General features: G+C 49.3%; 1 long non-coding RNA gene across 1 annotated transcript in view; it reads right to left on the bottom strand.

Annotated features, from left to right (window-relative positions):
• The window catches only part of LOC138487647 (uncharacterized), a 112,441-nt gene extending 94,857 nt beyond the window's left edge, over window positions 1-17,584 (bottom strand). The window contains exon 1 of the long non-coding RNA XR_011274520.1: window positions 16,923-17,584. This is a non-coding gene — a long non-coding RNA (uncharacterized lncRNA). The remainder of the gene's footprint in view (window positions 1-16,922) is intronic.
• Between the last annotated feature and the right edge of the window lie 1,708 nt (window positions 17,585-19,292).

The raw sequence follows: 19,292 nt of genomic DNA, 5'->3' as shown, positions 1-19,292 counted from the left end.
TTATACAAGGATGCATTTCCAAATCAACGGCACCACACCTCTCCCAAAGATTCTCCAAAGCACAATCAACCAGGCCTGTCAGAAACTCCTATCCCCTTAGGCTAGTGCAACCCCCCCTTCAAAGCGCGCCAAAGCACGTGGCTCAAGCTTCCCTGTCATTGCAGTCAAGCAATGGAACTCCCTCCCACTCAACCTCAGGTCAGAAGACTCTTACTGGGCTTTCCGCAAAGACCTCAAAACGTGGCTATTCAATGAACTCAGAGTGTCCCTGCCCGCACTCCACTTATGGACCCTTCCAGTATTTTCTATGCATTGTTTATACCATTTCTCTATTACATGCAACAACGGAATCATTGTATCTATGCAACCTGCAACCACTGCAATATGTATGCACCATCTATACTACCTGTCTAAATGCAATTATGTATTTCAAGGCATCACTGTAACTTGTAACCGCTTTCTGGCCCCAGTGGCCTCTGTGTAATCTATTCTCTACAGTGCCCTGAGGGCTCGCGCCGCTTTACAAACGCAAAAATAAAGTCCAGGAACCACACCTTCAGCAATAGCCTGGCCTTGGTCTTGGCCATCCCCTGGTGACCATGATGTACTAGCTCGATTACTTGCTGTATGTTGTGAGTGGGCACCACCAGTTTGTCTCCTTGCATTAGTAACCCGGAGTCAGCTCACCCCGGAACCGCCACAACTGCGCCAAGGTTATTCATGCTTCCTGGGTTCTCTAGCTCAGACCTTCCAGCACCGATTTCCACTCCCCCTCTGCAGTTTGCTCCTAACGATCCAGAAGCATTTGTCATTCTCCGACACCTTTTCGAGCTCCTGGATGGGCACCGAGTTCGGGGCAGCAGAGTCCCTGACGAGCTGCACATGCTCTTCGGCCTCCTCAACACTGGACGTATCCACACACTCTCCTCCACCTTGGGGTGATGCAACAGGTCCACGGCATTGTTCGCTCCTGAGAAGTATACCAGCTAGACCCCATATTACAGCAACACCAGCATCCATCATTCAATTGTGGCCGGTGGCATGGAGGATGAGCCTGCCATGATGGGCTGCAGAGCTTGTGATCTGTTATGACCGTCACCGGCCTCCCTAGCATGTATAGACGAAAATGCCTGCCTCCCCCACCCCCCACAGTACTGCCAGGGCAGTCTGCTCAATTTAGGAGTACCTCTGCTCGTTGTCCAACAGAGCACGACTGGCATATGCAATGGGCCTCGATTGCCCTTTTTTGTCCATCTGCATGAGGACTGCTCTGAGACCAAATGGGCTGGCATCCACCACTACTTCCGATGGGAGAACAGGGTCGAAAAATGTCAGTGTGGCCAGCCGCGAAGGCCCCTTTCACATCATCGAACCCTGCATGCTCAAGAGGGCCCCATTTCCAGGATGTGTCCATCTCGCCAACTACCTCCCCAATCTCTGAACAGCTCTCCTAACCTTTCGAGGACCGCCTGCACATCCTCCACATGCAAGCTGTGTGCAAAAGTGTTAATGCCCAAAGCTTCTGCAGCAGCTCAGCTCAGGAGGGTGTGTTGGTGCTCACATCCGTCATGAATTAGTGCGCCAGGGGACCACTCCTGTGTTGATAGTGCGCGGTACAAATGTCCTTTAACATTAACAATAACATGAAAAAGCGTGCCTTGATCGAGCGGTCACCATGCTCGTGACACGAACGCCCCCACCAGCGGTATAGGCCGGTCGCCCCCAAATGTGAATATCCGTGCCTTCGGACATTGTAGGGTTGGGGTTCTTTCAACTCTTCGTAGTGTACCCGGTCCATGACTGAGGCACCCATGTCCACCAAGAATGGTACTGGCGACCCATCCACCCATACCATACACTTCGGCTGCCTCCTAACCATTAACTTCAGGACACTCACACTCGAGATGAAGAATATGTTTTCATCATCATCATCCTCTTCCTCGTCCAGGTTGGACGTTGTTGTCGGAAGAAACCAGCCCGAATTGGTCCTCTATGGACAACCACCGGCAACAGAGCCCTGCACATGTGGGCATAATGGTCCATCGTGCCACACCGTCCACAAGCCTTCACTTTTGCGGGGAACTCAGCAGGGTTAAGCAAATCATACCCATACTTAATGCACGATTTCGGCCCACGGCTGTTCCGCTCCCTCTGCTGTGCAATGGGCCAATGGGCCCCTCTACCCCTTGGCCACGTCCAACAGCACGGTGGGGTGCATTTACAGGCCCTAAACAGAAATCCCTGTCACCTGAAAAGCTGCATTAAACATTGCCACCAAAAAAAGGGCAGTGCTTCGCTTTCCCTGGCACACGTGTGGCAAGCATTTGAACGCTGCCACCCAAAATCGGCCCTGCGTTTGCTTCTGTTCCATCTGGATGACAAAAGTTAAACAGTTCACCAAAAACGGCCCTGCGTTGCTCCGATCGCATCTAAATTATAAGAGGTTATGCACTACATCCAAAAAATTGCCTCGTTTGACTTAATTCACATGAGGGGCAAGAAATTCAACACTCCAACTAGAAACGGCTTTGTTTTCCCTTTCCTGTGAACAGCAGCCCGTTAAACACGGCAAAAGAAAAATTACTTTCAAAAGCCACAGGAAAAAAAAAACAAAAGACAGCATCGCTTCAGGAAAATCTGTGTGGGGGAGATTGACTAAAGCAAGGTACATTATGTCCCCCCCACAAGACTCCCATCACCTTTGAAGTGGCCCACAACACCAGACAAACCAGTTTGGCCTAAGGCAGGAAACTTCACAAGGAAATGCCCTGCTCTCACTGACAGTCGCACCTATCAGTGAACGATTCCGCAGCAACATGTGATGTGATTAAGGGCAACTTAATTCCCTGCTCTGCCAGACTTTAAGGCAGGGGCTCAGGGAGGACAAAGAAAGCGGAGTGTGGATGGAGCATGATTAGGAGGGGTGAGCCCTTGCTGCACCCACTACTAAAGATGAACTGAAACTTCAAAAAGGGTCATACAAATCTTTGGTTGCAAGCGACCCAGGAAGACAGTGGGCTGTGGGGGATGATGCGCCCCTCCCACAGAGGGCAGATCCTTTCAATTGACATTTAAAGATTAATTTCAATGTAGGCATTTTACGCAGCACTCAAAATACGAAATAATTTAATTAGATGCAATTTTTCCATGCAATTTCAAGGCTTTTTTTTTTCTTTTTTCCTTTTTTTTTTTAAGAGACTAGGTGCATGTTCCCAGGACTTGGTGAACTGAAATGGCTAGTAAAGACTAATTTCTGGCTGATTTTAAAAATGGGATAAATATGACAGTTGGGGGGAAAGATGGAGATGGAAATTATGAACATGCTTGATCATTTTCAGAGTCATAACTGTTATACATTGTGTGAAAAGGACAGAAATGCGCCAAATGGCCAGGCTACATCGTGCGGATTTGGCAATCGATTTAGCCAATTCCTCATTAACGGCCACGACTGCATACCTGCTACACATGGCAGGGCGAGTATAAGTATGTAGTTATGAGGCATAACTCAGTTTTGCTAAAATGTTGAGCTGAGAACAAAGAACTGTAATAAATGCCAAACAGACAGATGGTGCTCTCTCTCTTGGAATCAATAATGCTAGGGGGTGGAGAGAGGAATGGAAACTGTCCTATCCGGGGGGCAGGAGTAATCATAGAGTACCCCCCTAGATTATAAAGCGACTGGTGTCATTTGTGCTATATAAGGGGGAAATGTACTAGGGTTGGGGGGGCAGAGACAAGAATCCGGGGAGAAAGGAGAAGGAGGCCGGAGAGGAGGTAGCTGAACCATACCAAGAGAGTGCAGAGACCAGACCCTTGCCCTAGCTGTTCAGAGTGTCCTGAGATCCAGCTGGCTGTCCAGAATCCCATCCCATCCAGGCGAGTTCAGTGACCAGGCCCCTTGTCCTAGCAATTCAGAGCATCCTGAGATCCAGCTGGCTTTCCAGAATCCCAAACCAAGGCTTACTTTGTAAGAAGCAAATAACCCCAGCCCTAAATTGCATAAACCTTTTCCTTTTTTGTAACTGTGCATGCAATTTCCCCCATTGAAACCCCATCTAAAATCCCAAATTCCCAGTACAATTCATTCACCTTTCCATAGAAAAATCTGTATTAGCCTGTGCATGTAAGCATATTCCCTGTGGTAAATCTCTCAGTTAAATCCTAAGTATCATTTTGAAATAAATCAATGAATTCCCCTTTGAAATTCACGTTCAAAATTGTTGCCATTCGAAATCAACAATTTTGTCGAGTGTTTTATTTAATTATTATAGTCATTAAAGTATTGCCTCAAAATAATTAGTCTTCATGTAACTGAAAACCAAATCCACCAGCGTATTGTGCGCATTACCCCACAAACTCCTAACTTGCGTCTGTCCTAAAAACCCAAATCGTAGTCCCATTGAGAGCCATCCCTTGCCTAGAATCCTATCCGTTATGTGCCTCTGTCCTTGTCCTTGAAAACAGATTTCTGATTTTGAAAGCTAAACCCCTTTCCTAGCTGCCCGTCATTGTAAATCCTGTGTAAAACGAATTTCCATTTGCTGTTTGTATTTTTCCTTTCGCATTTGCTTTCTTCCCAAAATCGATTTTCCTACTTTGTTTCCACATTGCCCTGGTGTGCTGATTAGTAGTCTCTCAGCTTCTCTCTCTCAAGTGTAGAAACACAAATTTCCTTTTATTCTGTCCCCTAGCAGTTGCGAGTAGCCCGAGTAATAATCAAAAACTGATTCTGCCGTTTTGCTCCAAAAATGGTTTTTCACTTTCTTTCTGGCTTCCCATCTTGGGGTGGTGGGCTTTACTCCAAATCTAATTCTCTCTTTCTCTCTATACCTTACTCCTTGCCACTGCCTTCCATTCAAAAGAATTAAGTTAGCTGAGGTTTGGGAGTGAGTGTTGCAGAGGGGAGTGCTAAACATTGGTGTTATCACTTGATTAAAAACTGTTTTCTTTCCCGTTTTGTCATTAAAGATCGGTGTAAACTGTGATAGGATATCTGAAACTAATTTTTCTGTAGGAATCATTGCATTTGTGTTGCCACATATTGGTGGCTGCTGTATTTTGAGTATTTTCCCTTTTTCATTAAATAATAAATTAATAAAATATCTTGTTGATACACACCGGCCTGATTCCTGGTCCATTGTGACACAGGGTGTTTGTGAAGGTTGGGTGCGCGACGGGTTGGAGGCCTACTGAGAAAGAATCTGTAGTATCTTAAAGCGTTTTTGTTGTGCGCCACATTCATTGTCGTGGGAAGGAGTCCCTGGCTGCAGTGTGCCGTGTTATAAACCGTGACAGCACACACCTCTTCCAACCTGGCAGGCGGAACCATCCATTCTTGATGCCCGCGTCTGCCACCTCATGCGACCGTCCCAGCTCCAGGATGCGGGGCAACGTGAGGCCAGGCTCCTGAAGGACTGGACGTCAGAATTTCCCTGGCACACAGCCCTGAATGAGCTGGTTCCGAATCATGGCCTGTTCATTGTCCCACACACATGATATCGCCATTCACCAGAGGTGTCCATAGAACCCGTTCAGAGACTCGTCCTTTTGCCGGGCACTGCACATGATGAACCTCTCGTAGTCCACATTTGCTAGAGGCATGAAATGTACTGCATGCAGTAGAGGACACATACACAGGCTCCAACAACTGAAACAGCCGATGCACTGCCAGGCCAGCCGAGTACAAGAGAATACCCACCTTACTTTCTTCATCAGTCTCTCCCGTGGCCTTGAAACATACGTCCATTCAATCAATCCAGGATTTCCAGCATGGGCCCAGGCTCGATGGCGCCCCCAAGACGTCAAACTCGGGTATAGGGGCCAACGCACCCTTTTGGCGTGGGACTCGAATGTCCCCTTGCACAGCTAATGGAACTCCAGCAGGACCTCCACCTGCTTATAACTCGACCGCCATGTTGGTGAGCAAATGAGCACCCCTTTCTTGTTAGAATGTTCAGCACCACTGGGATTCCTCTTTTTCTACAAAGGTCTACCCCCCCACACCACACAGAGGGGCTGAACTAAATATTGGGCACAATCTGAAAGGCAGAGCCTCCCCCGCTGCAGACAGTAACATAGTAGTGGTCACTGAGGGGCAGGGATGGATTGGCCCCATCGGCCGTTCGACCCATGGCCAGGCCGAAATCACTTGGAGGCGGGCGAGGGGCCGGTTTGTAACCCACGCCTGGGTCGGTTTTACGCTGGCTCAGGGCTGCCTGCAGGCCCTGCCTACTCTGTTCTGCTCTGCATAATCAGGGCCTGCAGGCAGCAAGTTGACGCAAGACACCATGACGCCAGCCACCAGGTGAACTTTGCCAGTGATTAAGAAAGTGTTACTTTTTTTACAAAACACTGAGAGAAGCCTGCTCCCAGTGTTTTGTAAAAAAGTAACATCCTGCAACTGCTTTTGGTGCTTGCCCGCCCTTGAAGGGAGGGAAGTCTCGCACCCGGGAATCTATGCTCTCTCATGATCGAGGCTAGGTAGACCCAGTGGAGCCCCGGGCCCAGTGATTGGGGAGCAGATGGCGAACACCCGAGAGACAAAAGCAGCACTATTTTTAGAGGAGCCGTATTAAGAAGAGATGGTTTGGCAGCCGTCTTCAAAGTTCATGCGTTGAGCAAGTCCTCCGATGGAGCGGCAGCACGGAGGGATTTGCTGGCTCGTGAAGAATGCGTGCCGGGCGAAGTGCAGGTAATGCGATTGGTGGATTGGGACTACTGTATTAGACAGAGCACAAGGCAGGATGGAGGTGCATTGACTGAGCTGCGTGTGGCTCCCACGGTGTAGGAAGGAGCGGTGGGCTGGCAGAGTTCTCTGGCACTCAGGAATCGCTGTGATGGTGGCAGAGCGGTGTGTGGGTGAGGACTACTGTATTGGACACGGCAATAAACTCTTGCTGGCAAGCAGATAACTAACTTCCCACGACCGTTCTCCTTGCCAGGAATCCAAACACTGAGCTGGCTTCTCGCTGACCAGTAGCAGACTCTCCGAAGATAAGGTGGCAGCAGGCAGAGCCGGCCTTAGGGAGGGGCGAGCCGGGCAACTGGCCGGGACGCCACGCCAACCAGGGCGCCATTTGCCCCTGCCACCTCGGGGGGAGTCTTTCAAGGGCTCCCCCGAGCTGGCGTAGTAGGAGAAGGCATGGCAGCCAGGCTTTTGCTAGTAAATGTGCCCGCAGCGGCGGGCTCATTTAATGACAATACAGTGCTGTTGTCCACCATGGGTGCTTTTAATAACAAAAGGCGCCATTAGCCCCCCACCACACCAGCTCAGGGGAGTCTTTTAAGGGCTCCCCGAGCTGGCATAGTGGGGAGAAGGCGCGGCAGGCGCCTCATGGTTATTCAATGCTCCCGCGGTTGTGGAGCGCATCTAACAATAGGGCGCTCATGCGCCCTATTCATATCATTATCTCCTCGCCGGAACGAGGTTAAAAAAAAAATAATAAAAATATACATTTTTCAAAAGTGCCACATCCTGCCCCCTCTGCCCCGCCCCCTTTTGACCAGGGGCACGCAGAGGGCGAGGGGGACGCCAATTCGCCCAGGGCACTGCTGCCCCCAAGGCTGGCCCTGGCGGCAGGGCTGGTTAAGTGAACTGTCAACTCTTGCGTTTCCATTTTTTATTAACTTGAATACTGGCATGGTGGATTTCGGCAGCTATTTTTATGCAGCTTATTTGCCCGAAGATATGCTGCATAAAACCTACAGTGCAATGGGGCCCAACCCCCACATTACTAAATGGTGCAGACGATGCGCCCGCTGCCTACTTTATATGTCGTATTAGATGGATGGCATTTAACAGCGACACACGCAAAGACGTCCCAGAGAGATGGAAATTAATGGATTTGCATTGGAACAGCCTTAAAATGACATGCAATCACGAAGAGACGATTACCGGAGTGCGCACGCAGCCAGAGACAAGCTCCGATTAAATCAGCTGGTGTCATTTGCAGCAGTGATGCTTCCGCTCTTCTAGTGGGTGGGGGCGCGGACAAGAGGCCTGGAAGCTTGCTTCCCTCTTACATACTGGAAGACGAACTTCCGGCGGTCAGGGATACTTTGCATTCTGACTGGTGTCATTCAAGGTTCTTGGAATGCTCAGCCTTCTGAGCAAGTGAGCTCACTCAATCTGAAAAAATCCACATCCAATCTTCACAACCCATAACATGGCCATTATGCAGCTTCAGACAGCTTGTATACATCCACCTGGGACTGCGCCCAATATGCCGGGTGGGAATGGGAAGCTCCTGTTTTAAGTGTTTTCCACGGACATGTAGACAACATGCACTTCGCCATCAGAGCCAAAAGTCCTACAGAGCCTATGTCCCGTTAGGAGGTCGCTAAATGACCTACTAGAGTCAGCCCTGTGCATGGGCAGTCTGAATGGTGACCCACAGCAGGGTCCGACTGGGGCATAACGTTGTCTCAGCACGAATGAAAAGTGTCCCACAGTGGCAAATGGCAATTCATTCGTTCCTTTTGTGACAGATCGTTTGAATGAAATGTGATGCAAATTGTGCAGTTTAAAGAATAGTTATTCAGCAACACTGGTCATAACTACTACTAGCCGCATAGCGAAGTAACTCAACAAATTGGCACACAATGGCTAAACAAGTTGCCCACTTTGACCAAAAATATTGGCCCACACCAGCATTTTGTGCTTATGGTTCGGTCATTGCCCTATGGGCTAGTCCGAGACTGGCCACTTAATATGTTTGAAAATCTGCATTAAGAGTTGGATGGTTGTCTGTTGCCTGTAGCAGAACATTGGCCCTACGTGTCCCGGAGGCTGCGGCGAGCATTGTAAGGTTGTGTGTGCTCGCCAGAGTGAGAACGCTATAAATGAATACCATACAGAGGCTGCATCTGTGTTCATGTGTGTTCCTTTTAGAACAATGTCACCGATTGTGCTGAGGGTTTGCAGTAAGTGCTGTAAGCTTTTTTTGTTTCCCACTCATGTAACATTTCAACAGACAGACTGGGTAAATGCAGTAAACTTGGCAAAGTTGTGTTTTTGCCTTTCCATACATTTTTTACTGAACCTCCCACGGTCTTGTGTTTGTCAATTGGGTAACTAATATACTTAAGATACTGAACCCAGGAAAGGATTGTGGCTACACCACAATGCTGTGCAGCATTAAATTAACCATGAAACAGCACGCAGCACATTAGAGTATGTAGCCTGGCCCTGAAACGGAAGCTGCCACACGCATGCCCCTGGTCCCGGGTTGAGTGATGGGGGGAGCACGCACAGACCCGGGGTGAGTACCGGGAGGGACGCAGGTGGCAGAGCTGCCGGGCACTGGTCCTTGCTGCAGTGCGTGTGCAGCCCACGCCAGCATCCTCAGCCAACGCCAGCATCCTCAGTGTGTCAGTCTCTGTCTCAGTCTCAGTCAGTCTCTCGCTCTCCCTCTCTCTCCCTCTCCCTCCCTCTCTCTCCCTCTCCCTCCCTCTCCCTCTCCCTCCCTCTCTCCCTCCCTCTCCCTCCCTCTCCCTCTCCCTCTCTCTCCCTCTCCCTCCCTCCCTCTACCTCCCTCTACCTCCCTCTCTCTCTCCCTCCCTCCCTCCAATTAACCAACTCGTGGTACTCATTTTATCACTGAAAGGTTGGCACTGGCTCTCGATTGACAAGCCATTGGCGATCTGACCTCATGTGACCATTTTTGTTTTTGTATCATGGCACCTGCAGTTCTGCGAAGGGAGGGGTGAGGAGTGGGTTTGAATGAGTTAATGCATAATAAATAATATGCCCGAGCTGGACATTGCCAGCTGATCTGTGGTGGAGAGTGTTGCGATGAGACGCCGTTAGGGAGAATTCTCATAAATGGCTGATTTCCCTTACCTAATGAGTCCCTCGGCAGCTTTGCTGGATTTCTAGGATTTATTTTTTTCACCTGGTAAGAGTGTGAGCCCTTTTTCCCACTCCTACATGTGTGCGTTTTCACTTTTGTGTGATCTTGTGCACTGGAGCCTCACCTACTCCATGGCCTCATATTTTTATGTGTGTTACACAGCACCTTCAGTGCAGTGACACAGGGTTGTCTTTGAGACTTCCCACCCACTCCATTTTCTGGGGATGACTACTGTCACCCAGAAAAGGGTAAAGTTGCCATTAACTTTACTTTAGTCACTTTACACCACAGACCCAGTACACCCCATCTTACATGGAGTATTGGAAAGGGTTAACTCTTATCCCTTTTTGTCTGTGCCTCTTGGAGCATTGTTTTGCTCCCTTTACATTAAGACTTGGCTGGTGGCAGTGGTATCTACCCTAACTTTTCTACCGTGGTTATTGTATATAAACGTGGTATTGTTTTAGGCTATTATATTAGCTTCGAACATAAACCCGCTTGACCAAATACATTTTATTTTATTTTGGCTCTGGCTGGGTTTATTCGCCATTTCTTTTTGTTAAAGTCTCTCGTGTTTTTCTCTGTGCGCCAAACCGGGGATGACTCCTTTGTTCGCTGTCTTTTCGCGGGCTTCTACACAGAAGCCCTCCTTAAGGCACCTGAAAGTCTAGGTAGGCAGGATGTGAGGGAGGGATCTTCGGACCCCTGCCATGGGTTCCCTTAGTAACCCAAGTTGCACTCCTGTTTGATTGGCTGAGGGGGACTGTCCTTGCCAGGACAGCCACCCTGCTGTGCGATTTACAGCCAGGCTGTGTGAATGGGAGAAAACTGCATAAAAGCAGGCCTCTGGGACTGGAAAGGCAGAGTCACCACTGGAACGAAAGAACCAACGAGGAACTGGCCGAAGAGGACCCCTACAACGACTGAACGGCCCAGTGAAGCCCTGCTGCAGGTCTGAATCTTCAGAATCCGACGACAGAGAAGATCCTCCAGGTAACATCTTCCCATGAGCTGGTGGGACCAACCAGTTTGCCCAAAACTACAAGCCAGGACCCCTCCTCTGGTTGAATTCGCTGTACAGAGCTACAGTGGGCCGGATAGCCAGGAAGGTCAGACCCTGCTTGGGTTTTAAGAAGCACTCCTTTCATTCGTTGCATTGCTCTGCTGCTGGTTTCTTCCCTGGGTAGTGCAGGACCTCCAGTCTTCCTACTTCTTGTCAGTCCGACGGTCGCTTCAGGAACCCTGAGCCTGCAGGAACTACCAGGAACGACCGCCTAAGCTACAGCTCCCTCTCTGTTTTAAAGGTACTGTGCAAATCCGGTTGTCTGTTTCGTTCAGCCGCGGTGAAAGTGTTTGAAATCTTTCTCCAATCCGAGGGCTTGTCCTTCTCGTCGAACAAACTTTTATATCAACCAACCTCATCCGGAAACCGTGCCACGAACTTTACCGCGAACTACCCTGAACTGTGTTATTGTAGCAAAAGACTTTTGACCCATTGACTTTGGCCCCAAGCCTTTTCTACCTGATTCTATTTCTGTAGTTCCTCTTGTTCAATTGCCCTGAGTACTTACCTGTTGGTTTGACCTAATTTCTAATAACTTTGTTTTTCCCTCCCTTTTAAATTGTTGCAGTGCCATTTTGCTCCCACTTCATTTTGTGAGCTTAACTTGTCTGGAATTTAAGGGAAGTGGTGTGGTGTATTAAGAGTGATTTTTAGACTGCTTATAATAGTGTAATGTTATACAACTGAAGAGTGAAATAAGTGTATATGTTTTTACTTGAAAACCTCGAGTCAGTGTTTGCCTGAATCATAGTAATTGCTGTCCTTTGTGTAACTATTTGATACTTTTCACTTACTCTTGAGATAAGCCTGGCTGCTCAGCTACCGCTACCACTATTAACTGTAGTACAGGCTTGTACCACAGGTGAACTTGTACTCTCACTTGTAGTCTTAATTGTGTGTGATGTTCCCAAAGGGCACTGCATATAATTCTGCCCAACAGATGCATATGCAGTATGATAGCGACTGTACTGGCGACGTGTAGGCACTAGCAGTGAGACATTGGTCTCGTCCTTTAGCGAGGCAGATGTCTGGAGTTTTTTGGCAGCGCAAGTCTGTGATTCTGTTTACTGAGAATGCCTTCTGTGGTCTGGAAGGACCAAGGGGGTGGGGGAGCCTCATTTGTACCCAACAGCACAACAATTTCTAATTAAGCCAATACATCCGGCATGGCGTTCACTGGAGAGCTTCCAGACCCCGCAGCGTTCACTGGAGAGTTTCCATACAATGCAGCGTTTACTGGCGAGCTTCCAGACACCTTTCTGTGGTGTTTACTGGAGTGCGTTCCTCCAGACACCTCGTTACAGTAGAGGAGGTGAGAGGCGGAGATAGATTGGGCATGCAGTCGGTGTTTGTTTTAACAGGACTTCAGTGAAGGACATACACAGGGGCTGAAGGAAGACCTGTTGAAGATGTTTTTTATTACACCATCAGCAGGTTTACAGCTCCAATTAAGTCCTTAACTCTTGAAGGCTGCTCTGAGAAAACACTGCAAAGTTTGATGGAAAGGCTTGATTAAAGCAAGCTCAAAGAATTCACATGAGGAGGTGTTTTGGATGGGGGAAGGCAGGAACTGGGTGGCACCCTCTCTTGCAGCATTTGAACAGCTACTATGACACATCCTAGGACCACGCAGTGGTCAAAACCTTACCCCAACATCCCCAACCTATCCATAACCTCTCCCTAAATCTCATTCCGGTTTACCCATGTCCCCCTTCCTATCCAACCATTGTCACCCTTCTCCTTCCCTGCTGGGGTTGTGGAGCCCTGTATAAGCAACGACTTCCAGCAGGTCCCAAAGCCACAGTGGGGTGGTAGGTTCATGCCACTCCTGCACCTCGGAGCTGTGGATGGACCCTGTCACAGAACTGTATGCAAAGTTATGCTATTTTATGAGTTATGTTGCAATGTAACAGACACATGAACACATGCCATTTTCTGTAAAGTCGTGAATTGACGCGATTCATGGATGATTGTTTGAGGGCCACTTTTTTGAGGCGAGGGGTGGACCACTTTTTTTTAGGTGAGGGGTGAGCCTCTTTTTTTTGGGTGTCCGGGCCTATTTCTTGTCCCAGTCAGACCCTGCAGAGGGGAATACACTCCTTCACCACCCAAGAGGAGTCAAACAGGAATTACGAATGGTGAGTGACAGACACCAAAACCATGTGCTCCACCTCCCTGCTTCCCAGTCCACAATCTCTCACCTTTCTTATGTAGATTGAGGATTCCAAACCTCCAGAATGCGTTCCAGGGCCTACGTGGCAGTGCATGTCCAATAATTGGGCATGGGAGGGGCACAAGCACTCCTTTATGGAGCCGCAACCTCCCACACCACGTGCGGCAAAAATGGCAGCCGAAAACCCTGCACGTGCTGATGGCTATGCGGCATGAAATAAAGTCGTATTACGAGCCGTCGCTCTTCTCTCACTGCTGCATGGCCCAGGTGCAGAGCCGGCCTTAGGGGGGGGGCGAGCCGGGGGACCGCCCGGGGCGCTATGTCCCCCAGGGTGCCATAGGCCCCCACCACGCCAGCTTGGGGGAGTCTTTCAAGGGCTTCCCCGAGCTGGGGTAGTGGCAGAAGGCGTGGCAGGTGCCTCATTGTCATTGAATTAACCCGCGGCGGCGGGCTCATTCAATGACAATGGGGTGCTAACGTGCCCTATTCACACCATTACCAGGAGGAGGTTAAAGGAAAAAAAAAATAATAAAAGGAAAAAAAAAAAAGTGGCTCCTCCTGGCCCCGCCCCAGCCCCTGTTAACGAGGGGCGCACAAAGGGCGAGGGGGGGCGCCAATTCGCCCAGGGCGCTGCTGCCCTTAAGGCCGGCCCTGCCCAGATGATCCGTGTCAGCATGGACGACCAGCTCGTCGCCAATGCACTGTGAGCCGCCCCCAGCAGACAGACTTGGGAGGCTCTGCATCTCGTCTGGGCTCCACTCGAGCTCTCCGAGCCCATGTGACCAGCCCCTTTTATTGGCATCCACATGCGACGGAGTTACGTCATGCCGCCGCGTGTGCCAACTTAAAGGGACACCAAAACAAGGGGGTAGGTTCACTTGACTTCGCTCCCCTGCAGCGCGAAAACGTGCTGGGGCTGCGCTGTTACCCAAGGCAGTTACTTCTGGGAAACTTTCCAGTAGTAATGGCGCTTTTCATATGCTTGCATTTTTAGGCACTTGCATGTCTGGGGAGTGCCTGGCAGGGTAAAAGGGGACAACTCTTCACAGCAGTCACTAAGTGTCTGGTTTCAGACGTGATGGGGGGGGGGGGGGTTACTTCCCTAGAAGAGTCTCACTAGAATGCGCAAAGTGACTCCCAAAAGAAAGCTACCGTTTTATAGTCCAGTTTATATTCCTGGGGGCTACGAGGAGAAGATGAACAGACGTGGGTATTCATTCTGAGACTACTAGTCTGCCATGCAGTGTGGGGCAAATACAGCTGCACAGAGCTTAACACGTCTATATTAAGCTTTGCATATTTTAATATTACTTTGGGAGATGCGTCTCCTTTGCAAGACGGTATTGTATTATTCTCCTTCTTGAGAGCAAACCAAAGCAAACTTGAGCTTGGAAGCTATGTGGTAGGTAGCCTAAATTGTTGGGTTTAAACCCTAGCTTCACTAATGTGTGTGCGCCTGGGCTAATCATTTGATCCATCTCACCCACAGCATTAAACAGACATGTGTCCATGCAACCGCCGTGATTCTACAGCACGATTCATTTTCCTTTTCCCCGACACAACCCACTTAGCTTAAGTGCAATGCCAAAATAATGGCTCGGTGGTTTGAGCACCGGCTGCGGTGATCGGCTGTGTACCGTAATACGCCTCAGCTGGAGTGTGTGGGCGAGTGGTTCTGTGCCTTTTCGCACGTTGAACTCCCAGCAGACATTTTGATGGGGTTCTTCCTTCTAGGATCAGTAGAACGAGCACATTTGGGTTGTGGTTGAACCGATTATCCGAGCGCCAAGAGACTGGTCCTTTTTTTATGCGGCTCGAGATGAAAAAGAGCTATGTCGTGCAATGCAAAGTGGCCTTGTATGTTGCAGAGTCAGACAGCCTCTTGGCGCTACTGGACAACCAGCCTGTGCCTTCTTGTCATTTGCCAGCCCCCACAGAGGTTCCGCTGTGGAAACCGTCCACAGCCATATCTAACTTCTAATGTTACATTGGGTGCGTGGACAGCACTTTACGTTGCTTCCAGACTGTCTCAAAGAGCTAAAGGCGAAGAGTAGCGAGCGAACCCGCTGGAAGGGCTGGAGAAGGGGCGTGTTGGTCACCTTGCTGTAAACTAATAAAGGCAGCACAATTACAAAAGGCAATGGCTACAGCGTGTGCACCAGCTCCAGACCAGGGCCGCATCCGGAGCGAACCCGTCGAGTCATTTTCTCATGGGTCGCAGCGTCAGCTGTGTACATAGGGGCAGGAGGCCTGACAAGGAGGAGAGGGCCTTGGTGGCAAATGTGCTGTTACCAACAGTGCTTTAAGTGGGCAGGGGCCAGGACAGGCCCCGACAGTCTCCCAAAAGTGGCGTGATGCATTATCCCGTCGCGGCTGCCCACCATTAGGTCAGACAAACTGACAGAAGTGTCAGCCAGCCACAGCGTTGCTGTAGCCGACTGGCACTTTGTCAGTCACTGTAACTTACTCTGGTGACCCCTTGCGCGAGGGGGTCACCAGAGGAAGTTACTGTACCTTTGTTTCCCCAGGTGCCAAGAAAAGCTTTATAAAATATGGATTGAATTGTGCACTTTTCAAGCCATCTTTTATAAACATAGAAATGTTCAACAAAGATGTCTTGAAAAGTACACAAACCATAGAAAAGTAAAAGTACACAGACCATAGAGTGCACACACAAATATATAAATGATATGTATTGTGTGCGCACCTTACTATGGTTTATGTACTTTTCAAGCCATCTTGAAGTACACAAACCACAGTAAGGCACGCAAACAAATATATAAAATGTAAACATTTATATGCATACCTTACTATGGTTTGTGTTGTATGTAAGCCATCTTTTATAAACATAGAAATATATTACATATTTCTATGTTTATAAAAGATGGCTTGCATACTACACAAACATACAAATATATAAAATGTTTGTGTACCTTACTATGGTTTGTGTACGTTTCTGAGGCCATGCCCATCCCACAAGCCACCCCCCCAAATGACCCCCCCTCTCGGTTTCTTACCCCACTTAAAGCCCTGGCTGTTGGCCCCTTTTCTGTCCTTATTGCGCAACGCTACCAGGCGCCGGTGGTAGAGCGCCTGGAGGCGCAATTTCTAGGCGCTCCACCAAAACAGTACTTTGCACCCTTAACATTTCTTAGAAGGAATGTGTCAAGTTTTAATATGGGGACGGGTAGACATGGGCGTCACAATGGCTCGGTGCATAGTTATGGGGGCGGGGGAGCTTGGGGGTGGGTGAGAGAGCAGCCAGGACCGGATCTATAAAGTGATTAATCCCAGCCGTGGGTAATTTGACGGAGTGAGAGAGTTTTTTTGGTGGGGGGTGGGGGGCGGGGGGGGGGCATAGGGCTGGGTCTGGATTTCTAGGGCCAGCCGATTGGAGAATTAGGAGACATGCTTTTTTTTTAATGAATGCAGCGAACATGAACACGTGCACAACACACACACCTTTGCGCTGTTGGTTGTGTGACCTGCAATCTATCGGGGTTCATTATTTCTTCCTCTACAGAACCAAAGGGAACTTAAATTGCTTTTCTTAAACCAAACCAATGTGTTTTTAAATTTGTGCTGTAAAAGTCTCCATCCCTACAAATCACTCTAAAAGGAATCTCTTCGGGAAACGAACCCCGAACCCCAATCCCCACTCCCAGCACGCTCCCTTCCCCTCCCCCTCCAAGTCGGTCTAAATGGCTCGGGCACACTCGCTGCGCCGCACTTTCACTCCTATAAATACAAGGCCCTCCAAACAGATGTACAGGACAGGGGCAGGGGCCACGCAGACATGCCCAGGGCAGAGGTGCACCGGGGTACCCAGAAATACCTCTCCAGCGAAGTACACAGCCGCAACTCCCAGGGGCAGGCAGCAGCAGAAGATGTTGAAGACTGCCCACCACTTGTAGGCGGGCACCTCTGCAGCGGCCAGGCCAAAGCGGGCATAGGGCACCCCGGTCTCCGACTCTTGGGGCTCCAGGGGCACAGGGACGGAACTCATTCTCGCTCGGCTCTGGGCGCCTCACTCTCAGGCAGGACCCCGTCACTGGCAGTGTTCTCTCTCTCTTCTTTCAGGAACTTTGAAAAGCGCAAGTGGCGTTTTGTGTCCTAATGCGCAGTTCTCGGCTTTGGTAAATAGCGGTAGCCGGCCTTGCAGTCTGGAGGTGGGTGAAGGGCGGCCAGCTCAAGGCGCTGTGACCGAAGCACACACAGAGCTGGCACCCACACTGCACAGGAGGAGCCCGTCCGGTAAACGCTGGTGAGCTGCGTCCTCTTGATCAAATCCGCTCCTCTGGGCTGGGCTAAACTCTGGGCTGGAGCGGAGCACAGCTACGCCGGCTGCTGGCACCATGCCCCCTCTCCTAACACGCATCCGGGGAGCGGAGGGGCAGAGAGTAGGGAATTCATTGCAATTGGAAGCAAAGAAGAGCTGCAGCAAACGAGCACAGCGCCGAGAAAAAGACGAGCTCTCAAGCGTCCAGTGGCCGTCCAGGCCTGTGCATTCACTTTACATTCTGGGACTTGTAGTTTTTTATTTCCCATTTAAAAATTAGGAAAACTACAAGTGCCAGAATTCTAAGCAAAAACAGTACTGCTTGACCTTCTCATGGATGGCTACGGAAACTCGAGAGCTCTGTAATAGAAGATGTGTGAACTTGATTGTGGCATAGTGTTTCAAGTGGGCACCTTCGAAATGGACACGGCTGCCCTGGGTCCTGCTGGACGCGGCGAACCGGTTCTGGTTTTTCCAGTTACATGCTGGAAGTTGTATTTTCGTTTTTCCATTGTAAGTATGGGCAGAGCCCACCCAAGGCATGGGCAGTCTGTGCCATCGCCCCGGGCCCAGCGCTCTTGGGCGACCCACAGCTACCTGCTGCCGTGAATATAGGAAGTAAGGAGGGCTGTGCCTGTTTTAGTGAGGCTATGCCTTCAGCTCCTCCCAACCCCCTGTGGGGGGCTTCTAGAGACAAATCCCTCCTGATCTTCTCCCCAGCAGCCCATCAGACCCGTGGGGCTGCACAGTTAGGGCTTACCACACTCCACGTTTAAAGTGATGGTCCATTTAAGAACACTTGTTTTGGGCAAGGGGTTAAAAAGGGGCATTTTATTCTGAAAGCACATACAGAAAAACGAGTTGCCGCCCAAATCTGACTTTTTTGAAGACAGCTAAAATATGTTGACAAAAAAAAGAGTTGTGCACTATCTCGATTTCATATGTCCGCATTTAGTGTGTTCAATACATTTTTTTGCGGCGGGGGGGGGGGGGGGCGGGGGCTGTCACATTTCAAATCATGCCTTTGTCAAACAATGCCAAAAGGCTACCATTTCACATTATCTTTTGTTATGATTAAGTATTGAAAGACAGCCTACAAGCCATTTAAAAAAAATACTTTTGTAGAATTGCATTCTGGCATTTGTAGTCTACCAGATGGGGTGAAAATAGCACAACATTTGTACTCTTTTTGTTTAACATATTTCTATAAGGATTCCTATATTGCTGGAATACTTTAATTATGATGTGTGTGCTTTTCAAGTCGGATTTATAAAACAGAGTATTCTTGAAAGCCAAATGTCTGGTGAGGAGGGGAAAGGACCAGAGGGCGCATGTGTTGTGCTGAGTGACCAGGTCCCTGGATGTGGGAAGAGAGGTTGCTGGACTGAAGATGTTCTCAGGGGTGGACTGGCCTATAGGGAACTCTGGAGATTTCCCCGTGGGCCTCTGCACCCTCGGCCTCTTTTGTGTGGTAGTTCCAAATGTTCTCAAAGGAAAAACATTGGGCTTGCTGAAAATGTGCCATATGGGGCCACTTTGAAAATTATTTACAGGGCCTCTTTTTGTCCCCAGTAATTATTTACAGGGCCTCTTTTAGTTCCCAGTCCACCCCTGGATGTTCTTCCTGGCCATGTGCTGATTTTCAGGGTGCAAGTTGAGATTATATGTGGGTTGACAGCGGACCCACTTTTTTCACAGTGCCGACTCCATCCCACTTGGGTGTTTTTGAAGCCAGCATGCAAAAAAATTGTTTGCTCGGGTTTTCGCAGACCAGGTTTTCAACCTGGGTCCTCATGCTCTCCGGGCACCCACTAACCCACAAAACCACATTAGTGTTTTCCAAGCACACATCTTATATTGGTATTTTGCTTTCCACAGAATATTTACATTTAGATTTATGTGTAAAAAGGGTGAACAACATCCTAC

This window comes from Ambystoma mexicanum, chromosome 9 (genome assembly GCF_040938575.1).
Source record: "Ambystoma mexicanum isolate Mex_15411 chromosome 9, UKY_AmexF1_1, whole genome shotgun sequence".
Taxonomy (NCBI): Eukaryota; Metazoa; Chordata; class Amphibia; order Caudata; family Ambystomatidae; genus Ambystoma; species Ambystoma mexicanum.
The sequence above is the reverse complement of the archived record's forward strand: the minus strand, read 5'-3'. Positions and strand labels throughout refer to the sequence as shown.